Here is an 18,789-nt window from a genome sequence, read left to right as displayed (position 1 = left end):
ATCCCTCAAATTCTGAGCAAAAGGCTCAGCATATAAGTCTAACAAGAGCGGGGAGAGAGGGCAGCCCTGTCGGGTACCCCTCGAGATGTCAAATGAGTCAGAGAGTATACCATTAACCAAGACTCGAGCACTAGGGTTACGATAAAGAAGACTGATCGCCCGACGAAATCTGGCCCCCACGCCAAATTTTGCCAGGGCCTCCGACAGGTACAACCAATTAACTCTGTCGAAGGCCTTGGTGGCGTCCAGCATGAGAACTGCCAAGGGTAAAGACCTCAAACATGCCATGTCAATTGACCCAAACAAGTCATACGTCAATTCAAAGAGCTGTCGTCCCTTAATAAATCCCTTCTGGTCTGTATGTAGGATGGAGGGAGCAACCAAGGACAATCTCTTTGCAAGAATGGAGGCAAAGATCTTATAGTCTCCATTCAATACAGAAATTGGTCTATAAGAACCACAGGAAGTTGGAGACTTCCCTGGTTTCAAGATAACGGTTATGGATGCGTTATCCCATGAAGTTGGTGGACGAACTCCGTCCATCAAGATCTGATTAAACAATACAGCCATAAAGGGAACAAGTTCCTGCTCAATGATTTATATATTTCAGCAGGCAGCCCATCAGGCCCAGACGCCTTGCCTTTCCTGGCATCCTGGATGGCTTCCCTTACCTCCTCTTCCGAGATTTTACTATCTAACATCCCTGACTGGTCAACTGAAAGTTTTGGCAGATCTACTTTCCCAAGCCAATCATTGATCTTAATAATATCCACATTTTTATCTTCATGATAGATGTCTTCTTGATAATAATCTCTGAATGCTGCTCTAATGTCTGCATCAAAGGAGAGAGGAACGTTATTGACATGGATCTGGTTAATGTTGCTACGAACCTGATCAGTTTTTACTTTCCATGCCAATAACTTACCAGCACATTCACCATACTGAAAATGTGCGATTTTACTGGCCTCCCATCTTTCCTGAAGCCGCCGATTAAGAATTGAGGTAAATTCACCCCTTAGGCTCAATAATTTAGCCCGTATAGGTGTTAAGACATCATCTGCGGAATCCGAGTTGTTATCAATTTCAGCCTGCGTTTTAATCAGATTTGCCTCAACTAAGGTAATAGCCTTTCTGTATTCCCTCCGTCTGTATGATGTCTTAACTGTGATGAGACCCCTCAGGAAGGCCTTAAGTGAGTCCCAAACCAGACCAGATTCTACAGAACCCTCATTCACCTCTAAGAAAGATCCCACTTCAGTTTTTAAGAAAGTAACATCTTCCGGGTGGGAGAGCAAAGAACGGTCAAAAGACCAGGTCCTTACTACCTCAGAGGTAGGAACCTTAAGTTCCAAAAAAACAGCAGAATGGTCAGATAAATGTAACGGGAGATAGTGAATGTCCTTGACTGCGTCAGATAGGCTATTACTAATTAATATAAAATCTATCCTGGATTGATGATTATATTTATGATTTCTAAAGGACACCCCCTGTTGCTGTCCAGCCCTTAATATCCAAATGTCGACATATCCGTATTGTTTCATTTCATTCAACAGAAAAGATCTTGATTTAGAGGGGACACCGGAATCTACTATTATGAGATTTATCCAGGACTGGATCTAGAACGATGTTAAAATCTCCAGTTAATATAACTGGTTCCGGGAAGGACAAGAGATGAAAGAAAATCGCTTCCAAAGATGAAGGGTCATCCACATTAGGACCATAATATCCAACCACAGTAAACGGAGCACCCAAGATTATCATAGAGGCAATAACCCATCTTCCAGCAGGGTCAGCTTTAAAATCTAATACCCTGGTTCTAAGCTGCTTTTTAAAGATCAAAGACACACCACGGGAGTTCATAGACTGAGATGTTGATAATATAAAATCAATCCATTTATTCCCTTTTACCAGGGTATCAATTTCAGACTGTATCAAATGAGTCTCCTGAAGAATGATGACCTGGGCATCAGAGTCCCGGAGATATTGCATCAATGTCTTAGCCCTAGGTTTGGTCCGGAGCCCATTAATGTTCCAAGACATAATTTTTAAACTAGCCATCTCCACTGAACCAAAACACTGTCAGCCTTATCTTTATAATAGAACTAATCATAGGTTGACCCACCTCCACAAGGAAAAAAAAACTCGTAGCAAGTTAAAGAAATCAACGGAATCAACAAGAAAAAAATACAACAAAATGACTGATGAGGAATTTTTAAATTTGCCCATGTACCCCACCCCACCCCACCCTCACTCCCCCATGGAGAACCCACGATGTACCTAACCGGATCAAGTCCAGTAATGGCACCCCACCCTCAGGCTCCCATTATTCCCCCCACTCAAGACCAACAACTAAACAGTATAGAGGTAGGAAGTAATACCACGCTACCCAATGCTGAGTAGAGAAATTATGCCTCACTATTATTCTCTTCCCCTTTTTTTTTTTTCCTTCCCCTTCCTTTCCTTTTTTTATTTTTTTTTTATTTTAACTAGAGCACTAGAGCACTAGAATAATAGATTATAATACGTTATAATAGCTATATGTGACCATACAACCTAAACTCAAAAAAGAAATTTAAATGCTATTATCAGATGACTTGCTGCCTATACTCGAAAGAAATTCATCAGCAGCTTGGACTGTTCTAATGTTAACCATCTTATTATTGTACATAATCCTCAGAGAGGCAGGGAACACCAGTTGAGCAGAAGCGCCCAACTTCTTGAAGGCCTCCAACCGCCTGCCAAACTCCCATTGCCTCTCGAGTGTTACCCTAGATAAGTCGGACTTGATGAGGAAAGTAAAGCCCTTACCAGGTAGGGACTTCTGTTTGAGAGCTGCATTCAAAATTTGCTCTTTGATAGTATATGTAAGAAAATTAACAAGAATTTTGCGTGGTTTTTGCCTTTGTGGATTCTGTCTAAAGGGTTCCCTGTGGACCCTCTGGATGTCAGTTATAGTTGATCCAAGGAATGTTCCAAACACAGTCCTTCCTTCAACAAGCGAACAACAAATTGCTTAACATCCCCACCTTCAGATCCCTCTGGAACATTGAGAATGCGAATATTACATCTTCTTGCATTGTTTTCTAATACCTCCATCCTATCTAGCAGGACCTGATCGTCTCTTTTAAGTTTGATAATGCCCTCCTCTGCCTTATCTAGATGTTCTGACATTATAGTTAATTTTCCCTCCAGGACTTCTGTCCTTGTTGACAGCCCATCGATCTTATTATCCAGTACCTGGCAATAGTCCCGAATCTCCTTCTGCATACCTGAAGATTGCTCAAACCCTCTTTTTATGTCTTGAGACAAGGCAGTAAGCATCGCTAGTAAAGTAACTGACGAAATATCTCCCGAGGATGCCTCTTCACAAGATGGGATGGAAGGTATAGGAGCAGGGATAGACACTGCCATAGTTTGGTCGCTTGATGATACCATAATACTAGCCCCACCTGCATCCTGCGTGATGCAGTCACGAACCCAGGCACCCTCACTTGCTTTTACTGGATCGATCCTCACATCAGAATTAGTATATATTAACCCCCCTCCTACCTCAGCACCAGAAGAATCTCCAATCTTGGGTATATACGAACATGGGGAAGGAACTAAATCTACAGAAGCAACTGAAACAGCTAATGCAGTCATCGCAGGATCGGCTAGGGGTGTAAGGACAGGTATAGCAGCCAAAGGAGGAGGGATTGTAAGAGACGGAGTTAAAGAAGGGGAAACCATTTGGACTGAATCCGTCAATGTGGCCATTGCCTTAGAATCCACTAGGCGCAAGACCTGGGGGATGACTTTAAAGTATGTCCTAAGAGACGGAGTAATTTTAGATGTAGACTCAACCCCAACGATATTACGTAATGCTTTCCCTCTGACTCCCTTAGATTTCACTTCCTTAGATAAATAGGAGGAGGTTCTTTTATCTAATTTATCTGTTTGGGATAAAATATCAGCGACCGATGGATTATGTCCAGTGACAGGAGCCGGTTTAGGCACTTTAGCTTGTTCCTTACCTCGTCCTCGAATGGGTTTACCACCTCTCCCCTTACCTTTGGGCACTTTATAGTGTTGGTGTTGGTGCAAACCTTCTAGATCCTTTAGAGTCCCCCAATGGGGTGATTCCGGCAATGACTCTTGTGCCTTCGTGTTGTTGTGTCCGCTATGTCCGCTGTGACTGAAACTGTCTATTGTCGTGGTGACAGTCTCTGTGACAGTCTCTGTATTTTCGGCTATAGCCTGACCGGTTTTTCCTAGATGGTGCGTAAGAGCGTCTCCAAGTCCAACAGCACGCACCAAACTGCGCGCCTTCCTACCTCGCCGCAGCTCCAGGGCGGCTGAAAACCAGAACCACCGAGGTGGTGAACTGATAGAGGCAGAACAATTAACCGGAGCACCAGCCACACCTCGAGGGACTCCAAAAGCGTCTCCTGCATAGACACCGCCACCGCTGAGCCCGCAAAACATGGGGGAAAAAAACGGACCCAAAACGGCAGAAATGGAAAGAGGACCAGCGCCGTACGAACTACAAACAGCCCACCAAGAACCCAGGACCCAGGCAAGCCACAGAAGTGCAACCTGCCACCAGAAAATCGAAGGGGAATGAAAAAACAGAGGTAAGGACCTAAAAAACAGAGTTAGCGTCCGCCAACATTAAGTCGGGCAGGGGGAAACGGGAGCCTAACTCGCGGAGCACCACGGCAGATCAGCCGTCTGCCGCCATGTTCTCCGTCCAGCATGCACTCAAACATCCAAACTCTTCACTTTTTAAATTAAACGTTCTGAGTGCACATAGCCATGGTTGCAGCACACAGAGACCCTCCACTGCAGCACACAGAGGAAAGAAATTAGAGGGAACATTGCTCTTGGGCTTTGATTTCAGAAGTAAAGGTGTCAGTGGACCCATTCACAATGATTTTCAGTATAGTAGGGTTCATTAAAAAAACTTGACCCCCAGCTGCTGAAAAGGTGTAAAGAGCTGACGGAGGCACCACTTCCGTTCCACCGTGAAGTGGCAAAAATCAGGCTTCGGAAAAAAAAAAAAAAAACTTCAAACCTTTATGAGAGTTAGGTTGGTCCTGATCATAAACTAGCAGTCTTAAAATAAAATTTCCAAAAAACACAAGAAAAGCCCTGGGTTTTTCTCCACTGTTATTGCTGTCCTTGAACCGCTTTTTCAAGTTAAGCGGAAAACTATGGGCGCGCTGCACTTTGTGATCCCAATATCATTCAGGGTGATCCGGGAAGGCCCCCTGGGGGAGTTTCACTATGCAGCGCCGTGGGTCTTCACCTTCAACCCCCTCAGGAATCCCAAGGAGGCGGAGGTTGTTCTGGTGCTGGCGATTTTTCTGTTCTTCCAGCTTCCACATCACGTCCGTCAAGATGGTGCTTTGAGATGAACCAAGTTCTTTCAGGGCTATGACCTCCATTTCAAGATTCTCAGCACGGCTTTCACCCAGAGTAACCCGGTCCCTTATATCAGAACAGACTTTGCTCAGCTTCCTCATGTCCCCTTGTAGCTTCTTAGCAGCACTTTTCAGAAGCCGGCTTTCTGGTCTAACCTCCTCCTGGAATTGTTTTGTTGAGGCTAGTATGATCGACATCAAGGGTTCTTCAGTGGAACCGGCTAAGGGTCCTGTGGAGGCTCCTGTTTGTTTGGGTAATATAGAGGGCTCCTCACCAAACGGTAGTCTTATATGCGAGTCAGAATAGTCCTATTTAAGCTGGTGCGCCGCTTCCCTTTACTATGTCCACTCTTTAGGTGCTGTACGATCCCAGTTTCTTCAGGAGGACTTTTGCCGTTGTAGTCCAAGAGTGCACCATCCTCTGAGCTGGATGAGCATACTTCACCCCATGAGTCAGAGCCGTCCGAGACTGAAAAAAAGTGTTCCCCCGTGGGCTCAGGAGAGTGGGGGGGTACAACCGCCGGGATACAATTAAAGCTAGAGGCCGAGTTGTCAAACCAGTAATCCCCCCCTCCATACTTCCGAGGGCAGAGTCTACAGTCATTATGGGTATAGTAGGCGTTAGGTCTGTGTGGGGTTCTTACGTTACCGCGTTCGGGTTCTTTGCACGGAACCTGGAATGAAGGTTCCGTGCAGGGAATGTGGAGCGGTCAGGGTTGGCAGTTGCTGCCGGGGAATCCGAGTGTCTGGACTGCAATAAAGAAGCTCTTCTTCACTTACCTTCACCATCCTCCTCGTCTTCTTTTCATTGGCGACGGGCTGGTCCAGCTCTCAGTTCCCCTCCATTTGTCCGGCGATGTGGTTTTCCTGCCTGCACTCCTGGGTGACGATGAATCGTCGAAGTTGAGTCTGGCCAAGCTTGGATGATCGCCGGACTTGGAATGCCTCCTGTTTTTCTCCAATCTCATCTTCGCTGGTGAGATTATTTTGGTTTTTTTTTTCTTTGCCTCTTCTGTTCCTCGGCGCGTAGATCGGCGCGCGGCGTATGTGTGAGCGTCATGTTCTGACGTGCTTCGTCTCGTTGCGTACTGTTGCCTTGGCAACCTGGAGTTACGAGGCATGCGCTTTGATTAGAAGCAGCGCGTGTCGTCCTTCGTCTCCTTGTGTACTGTTGCCTTGGTAATCTGGAGTTATGTGCCATGCGCTTTGATTTGAAGCAGCGCGTGTAGCCCAGCTACTCGAAGTGTCTTGATGGCACACGGAGCAATTTGAAAGCTTCAGAATTTTAAGCTTTGTGCTATGTACATGAAAGCACCTTCCTTGGATATGAAATTTACAGTTATGTGCACATGTAGTTTTTTTTTCCCTAAGCAGAAGAGTGCATTTCTTTGGAGGTTTCATTGAAAGTACCGATTTCTTTTTTTTTTGGTTTTTTAGTGACATTTGCAGCATAGTGTTAATCTTTGTGGCAGCAACTCACCCACGCAAGATTGATTATGGATAACATTGCTGCTCCACCCCCATTTTTACAGCTACCTGGTCCTCCTCCTATGCTATGGCCACAATGGAAGGCCACTTTTGAGGCCTATTTAGAAGCAATTGATGGTGACACCTTCACGTCCAAGAAAAAGAAGGCTTTATTAATGTACAATGTTGGTGCTGAGGCAAGGTCAATCCTTCAAACTTTACCTCTGGAGTCAGTGTGGGTGTGCACCAGCCGTGGTGAAGATGGGGATGCACTAGTTGCCGATGATTATGCTTCCTTAGTAAAAACTCTCGATAAAAGGTTCAATCCCAAGCGCAATGTAGTCTTGGAACGACACAAGTTTTTACAACGTGCACAGATGCCTGGTGAATCCATTGATGACTTTGTTGCGGCTCTCAGAATTTTAGCTCTTAAATGTAATTATAGAGAATTTCGGGATGAAATTATTTGCGATCAGCTAATTGAGCGTACCTGTGACAAGAAAGTGCAACAAAAGCTTCTGTCTTCTGATGATCCTGACCTTGAGACTGCCCTTATCTTAGCAAAGAGTGTTGAACATTCTCAACTCTGCATGAAAGAATTAAATACTCCTGTGTCGACATCCGAAACGACTTCTGCATCTGAGGTCAAGCTGGTCACCACAAAAGCTTCACCCAAATCGACCAAGAGTATCAATGCTTCCCGGACACCACCCTCGTATAATCTTCCGAAAACAAGACTTGAACAACATCCTGTGTGTTATCGCTGCGGTAGCACCTCTCATCTGGGAAACTTCAAATTTTGTTATGCCATAAATCAAACTTGTTTCAAGTGCGGCAAGAAAGGACACTTAGCACGGATGTGCAAGGCAACGGTACCACAGAGGGTACCTCCTCGTACTGTGAGGGCCATAGAAGAGGACTGTGTGTATGAGGATGACGAGCGCTATGAATTATTAATGTTATCTTCATCTTCGACACATGAAGAAGGGGTTGTAGAAATAGCTTCCATCAGTGAGGGTCAAAGAAGGAAAAGTCCTGTGTGCATCATAAATGTGAATGGGAATGGCATGAAGTTTCTTGCTGATTCCGGTTCCCCTTTTACTCTGGTTAATGTCAAGGATTTTAAAACTCTGGGCAATGTTTCAGTAGTTCACTCTAACATAAGAATTTTTGCGTATGGTGGTAAAAGAGTGAAAGTAGTTGGCAAATTCAAGGGAAAGTTAGAATTCAAGGATGAGTGTATCTTCTGTACTATATTTATAGTGGAGGAAGGTGCGAATTTGTTAGGATGGCATGAACAAGGCGAACTTGGGATCATTCTTGATCCTAATCATGTTGACATGGTGTTATCTAAACAGGAGGCTAGACAGTATTATGCTAGTCTTTCGGAGGTCCCTCCAATACATACTATCACGTCTGATGTGTGCGTTATGAATGATTGGATTAAAAGTTATCCTGAGGTATTTAGTGGTAAGTTGGGCAAACTCAAGGGATTTCAACACCGCATAGTTCTCAAGGATGGTGCTGTTGCCGTGGCGCACAAGGTACGGAAGGTACCACTCAGTATGCGTGGGGAACTGAGGCTTGAGTTAGAACGGTTATGCGCACTGGGTGTGATCGAGGCTATTGAAGGGTCTGAGTGGTTGTCACCCATTGTTTTAGCGCGCAAGGCCGATAAGTCCCTCAGGATGTGTGTGGACTTGCGCGATCTGAATGCGTGCATCTGGGTCGATCGACAACCTCTACCCAACATCAATGAGATGTTGTCGACTTTGGAGGGTGCCAAGTATTTTACTTCTCTTGACATATCCTCCGCATACCATCAAGTCGAACTGTGCAAGGACTCCAGACATCTTACGTCATTCGTGACTCCTGATGGAGCTTTCCGTTATCTACGCATGCCGTTTGGATTGGCATCGGCTTCTGCAGTGTTCCAACGTCTCATGGGAAACTTATTCAGGAACACTGTGGGTGTGGTGTTTTTCCAGGACGACATTCTTATTCACGGGAAGACCATACAGGAGCACGATGTCCGGGTTAAGCATGTGTTGGACATAGTCAAATCTAGTGGTCTGACATTAAGGAGGGACAAATGCAGATTTCTGCAAGAAGGGGTAGATTACCTTGGTCACCATATCTCCGCTAAGGGGGTGGAACCAAAAATGAAGTTACTGGATGCCATTAAGGATGCACCTGAACCCATAAACAAAGACCAGTTACGCTCCTTTCTAGGGCTTGTTGAATATTACGCTAAATTTGTACCCAACTTTTCAGACAGAACTGTGTGTTTGCGTAGTCTTCTTAAGAAGAATGTGAAGTACACTTGGTCTGAGCAATGTGCGTCTGATTTTAGGTCTCTCAAGGAGGCTATTGTACAGGCACAGCCACTCAAACTTTTTGACATCAACGACAAATGTATTGTTACCACTGACGCCAGCACTGTTGGCCTTGGTGCTGTTTTAATGCAGAGGAGATCGGACAATAAGGAAGAAATCATTGCTTTTGCATCCAGAACACTTCGGGGTGCTGAAGGAACTTATTCTACCATCGAAAAGGAGGCATTGGCACTATGGTGGGGTGTACAGTATTTTCGTAATTTTCTGTGGGGTAACAATTTTGTTCTCAGAACTGATCATAAGCCTTTGGTAGATCTGTTCACCACCAAAGGAGGTGGCAGAGCTACGCCTCGTATTGCCAAATGGCAATACAGACTGAATGAATTCAATTATTGCCTGGAGTATGTTGCAGGTGTGAAGAACTGTGTGGCTGACTGTTTATCTAGGCTGCCTCTTTCTGCCAGTGTTAGTGAACCTGCCAATGACTTTGTGGAAATGGTGTGTGCAGTCAGCGCTATTGCTGATACGGGAGCTGCTCTATCCGAAGGGGATTGGAAACTGGCCATTTCTGAAGATGCGGAGCTTTCCAGGGTAATCGATTTGGTAATCCAGGGTTGGCCCAACAGTGCTGTTATTCCCGAGGAATTGATCCCCTATTCAAGAATTAGTGACGAGTTGTCTCTGGTTGATGGGATTTTACGCAGGGGTGGGTTACTGGTTGTTCCCTTGTCTTTACGGAAGAAAGTTTTAGACTTAGCTCATGAAGGTCATTTGGGCATTCGAGCAATGAAGCGGAGAGTGAGGGAAGATTTTTGGTGGCCGGGTGTTGACAGGTCCATCGAACATTGTGTCAGGGATTGTGGTGCGTGCGTGTTGAGCGACAAATCTCAGGTAACTTGTCCGTCCTCTGTCAGTCCCGTTGTAGTCAAGGAGGCACCATGGTTTAAATTGGCTTTTGATGTGGCTGGTCCATTCAGCGGTTTAGGGGCTTCTCCCAAATACGTGCTAGTTCTGATTGACTATATGTCCAAGTGGCCGGAGGTCAAATTTGTGGATGGTGTTAACTCTAGTGTGGTTATTAAATTTTTGTTGGAGGTTTTTCTTCGGGAGGGATTTCCAGAGGAATTGGTGACTGACAATGGTACACAGTTGGTGTCTACTGAGATGCAAAGTTTTTTGTGCAAGCACGGCATCAAACACACACTTACCTCCCTTTACCACCCACGCAGTAATGGGTTGGTTGAGCGTTTTAATCGTGTTGTCAAGGAACAGCTACAGTTGGCCTCTGTTAATGGTCTGGATTGGAAGGTTGTGATTTCGGACGTGTTGTGGGCAATGAGGACAACTCCACACTGTAGTACGGGTGTGTCTCCATTTTCTTTGTTAAGGGGTAGGGTTGCCGGTTCGAAGCTCAACAAGGATTGGATGTCAAGGAAGGTTGTGGATCCACTGAGGTTGGGTGCGGTGGCGGATGTTAGAGCTGCCACTCAAGCCAAGTATGGCTCTAATTGCCCTAAGCAGTCTTCTGTGTGTGAAGGGGATTGGGTGAGGATTAAAAAACCTGTTTTTGTTCGTAAGGGTTCTTCTCGTTTTTCTGCTCCTATGAGGGTCAGTAAGGTGAGAGATCATGTAGTTGTCCTGGATAATGGCAAGGTCTGGAATAAGTCTGCGGTTTCTGTGGTACCTAGGTCTAAGGTGGAGTTTGTAAGAGCCAAATTTGGTGTTGGTACTCAGGGTACAATTCCACCTTCCAGCGTCAATGTGCATGGTGGTCGCATTTCGGAGAATAATCTTGCTTCTCAACAAGGCCCTTCGAGAACCAAGTTTCTTCCTGTTAGGTCTAGGTCATCCCCTGTTAAGTTGAGGGATTATATTAGATTTTGACTTTCTGTAGTTGGGGGTTAATGTGTCTATGTGTGGGTAGTTTTTGTTTTTACGGAATGGAGGGTTTGTGTTTTTTTTTGTGAAGGAAGGGGGTTGTGTGGGGTTCTTACGTTACCGCGTTCGGGTTCTTTGCACGGAACCTGGAATGAAGGTTCCGTGCAGGGAATGTGGAGCGGTCAGGGTTGGCAGTTGCTGCCGGGGAATCCGAGTGTCTGGACTGCAATGAAGAAGCTCTTCTTCGCTTACCTTCACCATCCTCCTCGTCTTCTTTTCAGTCGGTGTGGACCCCCTTTCTCCCTGTGAGGGCTTGTGAGGAAGCTTCGGGTTTAGTGAGGTTTGTGAAGCTAGTTGGAGCCTCGGTTCCGGTAGGCTGCCCACGAGAGGCAACCCCTTGAGTCTCAAGTATCTGCACCGAATTATCGGTGTCAACACAGCGTGTTTCCACTACAGGCGCAATAGGTGCAATTTCATCTTCCGGGGGCCAGTGGTTTAGCAGTAGAAAACAGTTTGGCAGTCGAAGGTTGGAGATTTAAGCTCTCCTTCGGTACTTCGCTTCCTCCCAATCTCCCCATCATTTTCTTAATCTCTCCAGCCCCCCTTTTACCTTTCTGGACCATCTCCTGTGCTGTCCCTTCCGTATCTCCGTGTCCGGCGATAAGGGGGGTACTGGCGTTGGCAGGCACGGCTTTCTGTTTCAGTCTACGAACTCCGCGGGAGGCCATAGTCAGTTCGCGGGTCTTCACCTCCGCTAGGACAAGGGTGGATTTAGCCGGCGGTACAATGCACACCAGAAAAGCGGCTGCAGCCAGAAGCACGAGTGTGTCAAAGTCTCTCCCCACAGTAAAGCCAGACCGAAGACAGCCCGTGAGGTTGTAGGCAGCACCAGAATTGCAGCAGCAGTAGCGTCGTCCACCAGCTGACTTCAGAGCTGAGTGAAGCTGCGCACGTAACCCAGGCGGCATAGTCGAATGCAGAGTCAAATGCAGAATTCCCTTATGGCGTGGGTGGCGGTGAGGCCGAGAGTTACTCAAGCGCCATCTTGCTCTCCCTTGACTGCTTCCAATCAATTTCCAAAAATAGTAATTCAACTGCTTGGATCCTCAGTTTTCATTGTCACTAAAGATACCTCTGGCTCCTCCATCAAGGTCTGGAAATTCTTCAGTGCTGTAGCACAGGCTTTGTCCCCAATCTGTAATTAGAAGGAAATAATTTGTGCACGGTCTCACTGACTGTTCTGGTTGCTGAAATGAAACCCATTGTAGAAAGTACTAAACAGCTCAAACTAGAACATTCCATGAGTAATAATTTATAGACAAATATGAAACAAACCACAACACTGCAAATGCAAGGAAATATCTTTCATGTGACTTACTGCCAATAAAAAGCAGACTTAAAACTTTACTTTTGCTAATTGAGCTTCCTTCTAAATGCCCTCAGCATTGTGATCACATCACCCACCATGGTGTAATGCACCGAAGCCTCTTCATCTAGAATAAAGCGATTAACTGACTGACCTTTTAACCAAGCAAGATTTTTACTCAACCTATACTCCTCTTCCATCTTCTTTAGTTACCACACTCAAAGGGAACATATTAAAATCATCCACTGGCCAGAAAGTAAAAGATGCAACAACCAAGCCCACCAAAGCTCTTTGCAGAGTTTTCCTCTGACCATGTTGTATGTTTCAATTTGATTAGATTTTTTATATTCTCTGCCCCTCTCCTTTCTCTTGGTACCATGCAGCTCAACATCCATTCCTAAATACACTGCCACCCCGCAAACGGGATACCATATAGGGGATATACTCAACCTTAATAAGTTAACTAAGATAAACGTCCGTTTCCCACTTCAGTGTTTATCTCTTCCTTACCTGCACACACCATCCTACCTGACCATAACAATGAGGGACAGATTTACTAACATTTGACACAGCGCAACACAGCAAGACAAGTCGCTGCACTGCATCTAATGGAGAAGGCAGGCATGTGCCATATTTATTAAGATATGGCACATTCCTGCACGCTCTTTGTGCTGGCGCGCTAGTGGCTGGAAAGTGCCAAAGCAGGCACCCTTACACCCATGTGCAAGAGTGCCTGCATTGCTGGCAGGATGTTCTTGTGCAGGAAGGGGCACTTTCCTGCACAAAAACGATCCTCTGAGGCCTGGTCCTCTTTCAATGTGTGAATGCAGCACACGTAGAAAAATGAAAAACAAGGAGAAATAATCATATTTCTCCTTGTTACACTTTTCCTGGGAAGGCCTAGTATATTAACACATTTCCATGTTTACTATTGTTAGTAAATCTGGGAATGTAACAAAAACCATGGGTGGATGTGTGGGAACACACATGCTCCATCCACTGAGTGCCTTCTCAGGGCAAAGTAACTGAAGGCAGCAACTTGCTCTGCCTTGCGTTACTCCAGATTTATTGTGCCATGCAGAGTCGTGCATGGTGGCTGTACATGGCATGGTAAATTTCACGTAAGGGCTTGCGTTGCCCTTGTGTCGTCTTGCGTAATGCAAGGGTAGCACAAGCTTTTAGTAAATCTGAGCCTGGGAATATAGATGATTGGTCCCACATTTAGTTAACCTTACTACAGAAATCCTTGTTAAATGACCAGCACACACCCTCAGCGTATCCTCCATGTATTTCCACACTTATATTGGGTAGGACAATATTGTACCACCAGCCCACTACGGCATGCAATTACGGGGGCTAGTCTAGTCGGTGCCATACACTGCAGCCATAACTCATTGTCCGGCTCACCCCACTGCATTTATGTGTCCTCTGCCATCCTTGAACAAAACTTATCATCATGTCTCACACAAGCCATGCCACCTAAATGTATCTAAGCATTCTGTATAATAGCCACAGATTTAAAGATTGTAATGCAATGCACCACCCTGGATGGTGGTCACAATAAATACTACCATAAAATAAAGAGGGCAAAGTAAATTTTCAGTAGTCATCAGACAGTTCCAATTACTCCCCCTTTAGCCCTTGTTCATCCTTAACTCCCTGTGAAATAGTTTAAATACATCCACACCCTCCTCTTTCCAAGGTTTGTCTTTTGTTTTTGACATCTAATATACTTCTAATCTCACAGTACTGCCCATGTAAGTCACTCTTCATGAATGACCCAGCTGCAGCTCCATTGTTCCCTGCATCCTTTTCATCCCATGTTAATGTATGCCACACCTTACATTTATCCAACATCCTTCCTAACAGAAGCTTCATCACCTTCTGCACCCAACTTAACTTCATCAACCTTTGCTCCCATACACTTTCTCAGTACCTTTTCCAGCCCTGCACCTTTACCTGCTTTTTTCTTCACCTCTTCGTCAAGGGCACCATAGATCTCAATCTCCATTCACTCACTTTTTTTCTCTCCTACCCCCCCCTAACTTCCCATGAAACCCACCAATCCCTTTTACCTGTGGAAAACCCCAACACTTACACTTCCAACCACTCTTCAGAGGGCTTTAACGTTGCCTATTAAATGTCTGTAGTTATTTTCAAAGGCTTTGCTGGATTTCTATGTCTGCTGCACTTTGCAAACATCAAACTCTGCTTATTTCCGCACTCTCTGTAACAGCTCTCTCCATGTCCTGATCTCTGCGGCTCCTACTCCTATCTGCACTCCTTCGCCTATCAACCCCTTTCCTCCAAACCCCCCCTTTCTTTATCTGGTCTCCTTCTTTTTCATGGTCATCCAATTCCCCAGCATAACTCTTCTCATTACCACCATCCCAAGTTCCTTGATCATGGTGCCAAGGGTGACTTATTCCCAACTCCCACCAAAAGACCAGGGACCTCACCATAACCAACACCACCATCTGAAAAAAACTGTTGCTGTTCCTTGCAGATGTCACCAGGTAGGGTGGACTGGACCTTTCCTTCTCTTTAGACTAGGATCCATGAAATACCCTAGAATTTAGTAGAGCCTGGGATTCTTCACCAGCTTCTCTTGTCGGAGCTGCATGTAGTTTCTATTCGTGGCCACTTCAACAGTAAAGATCTGTGCACCTGACACTTCCAAAAGCCCCTCCAGACCCAAACCCTATTCTGCCTTCTAAACGCTCTTCTTGATACCTACACTCTTCTTCCATCACCTTCTCGAGTACTTTTTTGACAATGCTCTCTCTACCAACCTAGACCCAACTATTGGGAGGTAAGGTAAGCCCCGCAGCCAAGCTTTCCCCTATCGACACCCAGGCTTCCTCAAGGATCCCACTGCAAGCAGATCCTCCCTCTCTGCATCACAAAGTACCAACACCTCTTCTGGCCTCATCATTGTGATGTCTGACTCAAATAACATTAAACGTTTAAACACTTATACCTCACTACCTCGTCTGGGCTGAACTGAAGAACCAAAAGCAGCCCTGGCAGAAATGCTCAAACTAACCCCACTCTCTTTGTCCCCTTGCTCTATCTCTCTCTTTCCATCCATCTATTCTATCTCTCTCCTCTCTTCTCCCTTTCTCTGTGCTTTCTTTCTACCTTGCCTCTCCCTCTCTTCTCTCTTACTTGAAGCCTCCCCATGATTGCAGCAATTAACCTTGGGGGGCTGGAGAAAGTGACAGGAGAAACAGGAGTGGCCCTTGGACTTATACATATCAATAGTCCTCTTTTTCCTTAATTTGCAGAAGGGGAACAGTGCCTCAGTGTGCTATGGCACTCTATCCCCCCTTGAAACTGTCTAGCCACTCTCTCTATAGTTAGAGGTGTAAGATTTATGGAACAAATCTGTTATTATCTTACCACACTCTCTGCACTAATTAGATTGTGCATAGTGAGCCCTATGTTCCTGGAGGGGTGAGCCAGCAGCACAAGGGTAATCCAACAACAGGAGCCACCCACCACTTCTTCTCACAAGTAAGAACTAATCACAGCTATGACACCATAAGAGGAGCATATTATGTGCCTCCAATATTTGTTTATGGTGAACACCTACAGAAAAGAGGACTCCAGGCTTTGCTAAAATTTCCGTCAAAGGACACTTCCTTCAGAACCAGAACATTCCTGGTGGCCACAATAGAGAAGGTTTAGACAGCCTTGTTTGCCATGTGCCCTTATGACCTCAACTGTGGTAATATTCACCTGTTTTTGCAAGTATGCATGACCCATGCTTCTGGAACTCTACCACCACCATTCCCATAGGGGAGTACCCAATGGAAGAATGTGCAGATTTTTTAGGACGCTGCTTCTTGTAGAGTCTTGTAATTAGACCTGAAGAACCCTAGTTGCTCTGTTTGAAATGCTACAAAGTGTCCTGCCAGCTGGCAGCGTCAGGTAAAAGCTGGAGAAGGTACTGAGCTGGCAGGAAAAAAGCAGGTGTTGACAGGGTAAAAGATGGGTGTGAACAAAGAGAAATGGCAGTTTAGTGATAAAATTTCTGTTGTCATAAATTCTCAATGACGTGCCACCGATAAAAAAGATCACAGTCCATGGAGAAGTTTCCAAATAAAAAATAGACAGCCAGGATGAAATGCTTTTATGAATCTATTAAAATGCACAACTGAATGATTGTGGTGGCCTGGGGCAGCTCCCTCAGGGATTATGAGTAAATGTGCTCATTAGGACGTGAGACAGGAACAAGTTACAGTACTTTCTGAATTACACCCAGGTAACAAAATCTTTGAATCATTTATTTACTTATTTTATGTTATATTTAAGTTCTTTAAAGTGCAAACCTGATGCTGGAGAGCTGCACAGTGCTCAACGTGCTGAACAGAAACAAAGATACAAATGTAAAGTGAATTTTCAGTATAACAAATTGTTGAAGAAGTAGCAAGTTACAGGAAGAATTTAGCATGAGGTCGCACTGAAATCAGATGGTCTATCTGCTCATGGTCTGAGTGACTGAGATGAAGGTATCTTTGAGATATTGCTTTGTTCCTGTTGTACAGTTAGTTCTAAGAAGAGTTGAGTGACTAGAACCCTCCAAGTGATGCAAAATGGGGATAAAGTTCCACTTCCTTCTAGAGAAGGAGTGGAGCAAATATAAGGGGATTAATGGAGGAGTGTGTGGGTCAGCAAGAACTGAAAATGAATGTCTTTTTCAAACAATATTTTATTTATTAACATGCTGGAATTGGTATCAGGTGAAGTTTAAAAACATGAAGGGCCTGATTTTCAAGTGTAACTTACACTTTTGAGTAAGTTTACTACTTTTTGGTGCTCACTAACTCGGAGTTAAAGTTACTATGACTACAAATAGAACAGTAGTGAGTCCAGCATTATACATGGCCAACCACTGGTACTGCAACACTCTCTCATAGAAAACAGTGGAGGTAAGGGGTTTAAAATAAAACTCCATATGAAATAATATTTAATTCATTAAATTATTTAAAATAGTAACAAATATAAATAAATACAAATCATTGTTAAAATAGAATTTATACAAATATATATTTTAAATATTTTAACAACCTATTTCAACTTTAAAAAATGGTACCCCAATACATTGTTTTTTAAAAAAAAGTAAATTATTTTGCTCAATTCTACAAGTTATGCAGAAATGTTTACACTATCAACAAAATTCTCTGGGCTCGTTTCTTTTCAGTGGCAAATGTATTTACCTGGTTTGTAAGGCTATACACATTAATAGTAACCACCTTTTTAAAGATATGTTGACAGAATATTGCTGTTTGAATATTGCCCGATATAAATATTGTGTTCCAAATGTTGTTGACTAAAATATTAGCCAATAAGATATAATAATAGAAAATCTACACTAGTGCGGGGGAAGAGATGAGTCATTCACATCCTCTGCTCCAGTTTACCAGTTTGGAGGATGTGATAGTCTCGTCCTCGCATGAGGAGAGAAGATCCTTCTGATGTTCGCATACTTGCTACTCGAGTGCTTGAAATTTAAATTGAGGCTGATATCACTATACATACTTGCCTAGAACGGTTTACTACTGTTGAAATGTTCTGTAATGTTGTAGCAATGTTTTTCTCTTCATTTGTCATATTGCTCTTTTGTTTACTGTAGGCCTGATTAACAAAAGTAATCTTACACTTTTGTGTAAATTTACTATTTGTTTGCTATTCATAAACTACAAGTTAATAGTAAATGTGCGACTGTAGAGACTCCACAGCCTGGGTGGAGAACTCGACACATAAAAAGATTGGCCTGTCTTATCTTTTTATGAATGGAGTTCTCCGCCCCTAGTGCAGAGTCTCCACAGATGTAAACTTACTATTAACTTGTAATTTGTGAATAGCAACAAAATAATAAACTTTCACAAAACTGTAAGTTTACCTTTGTGAATCATGCTTCGAGGCTTTAATGTAAAATTTGGATTGTTCTCATTATTCTTGAGTCCTCATGCATTTTGTTGTTCTTTCTGATGTCTCTTGATGTGACAGGTACTCTGCATAGGTGTGGGTCATTTATTTTATGTGTGAATTAAACTACTAAACATTGGATCTGGCTCAGCTGCAATTTATTACCCTGAACACCACCGCAAAAGGTTGCAGAAATTGATGATGTGGAATTTCCTCATCCTAAATCCCCACAGTCCCCTTTCTTTACATCCTCCCATAAAAACAAAATGTATGTTTATCAGCGACCCTTGACCTGTTGGTAGGTCGCTCCCCCTCCGCACAGCACCGCCTGTGTTGGTCCCTGTCCAGCTGCCGTTCGGAGGAAGTAGGCTGTAGGTCTGTATCCTCCTCCTGTATTGCCATTTCG

This window comes from Triturus cristatus, chromosome 1_2, assembly GCF_964204655.1.
Source record: "Triturus cristatus chromosome 1_2, aTriCri1.1, whole genome shotgun sequence".
NCBI lineage: Eukaryota > Metazoa > Chordata > Amphibia > Caudata > Salamandridae > Triturus > Triturus cristatus.
This window is presented reverse-complemented; position numbering follows the sequence as displayed.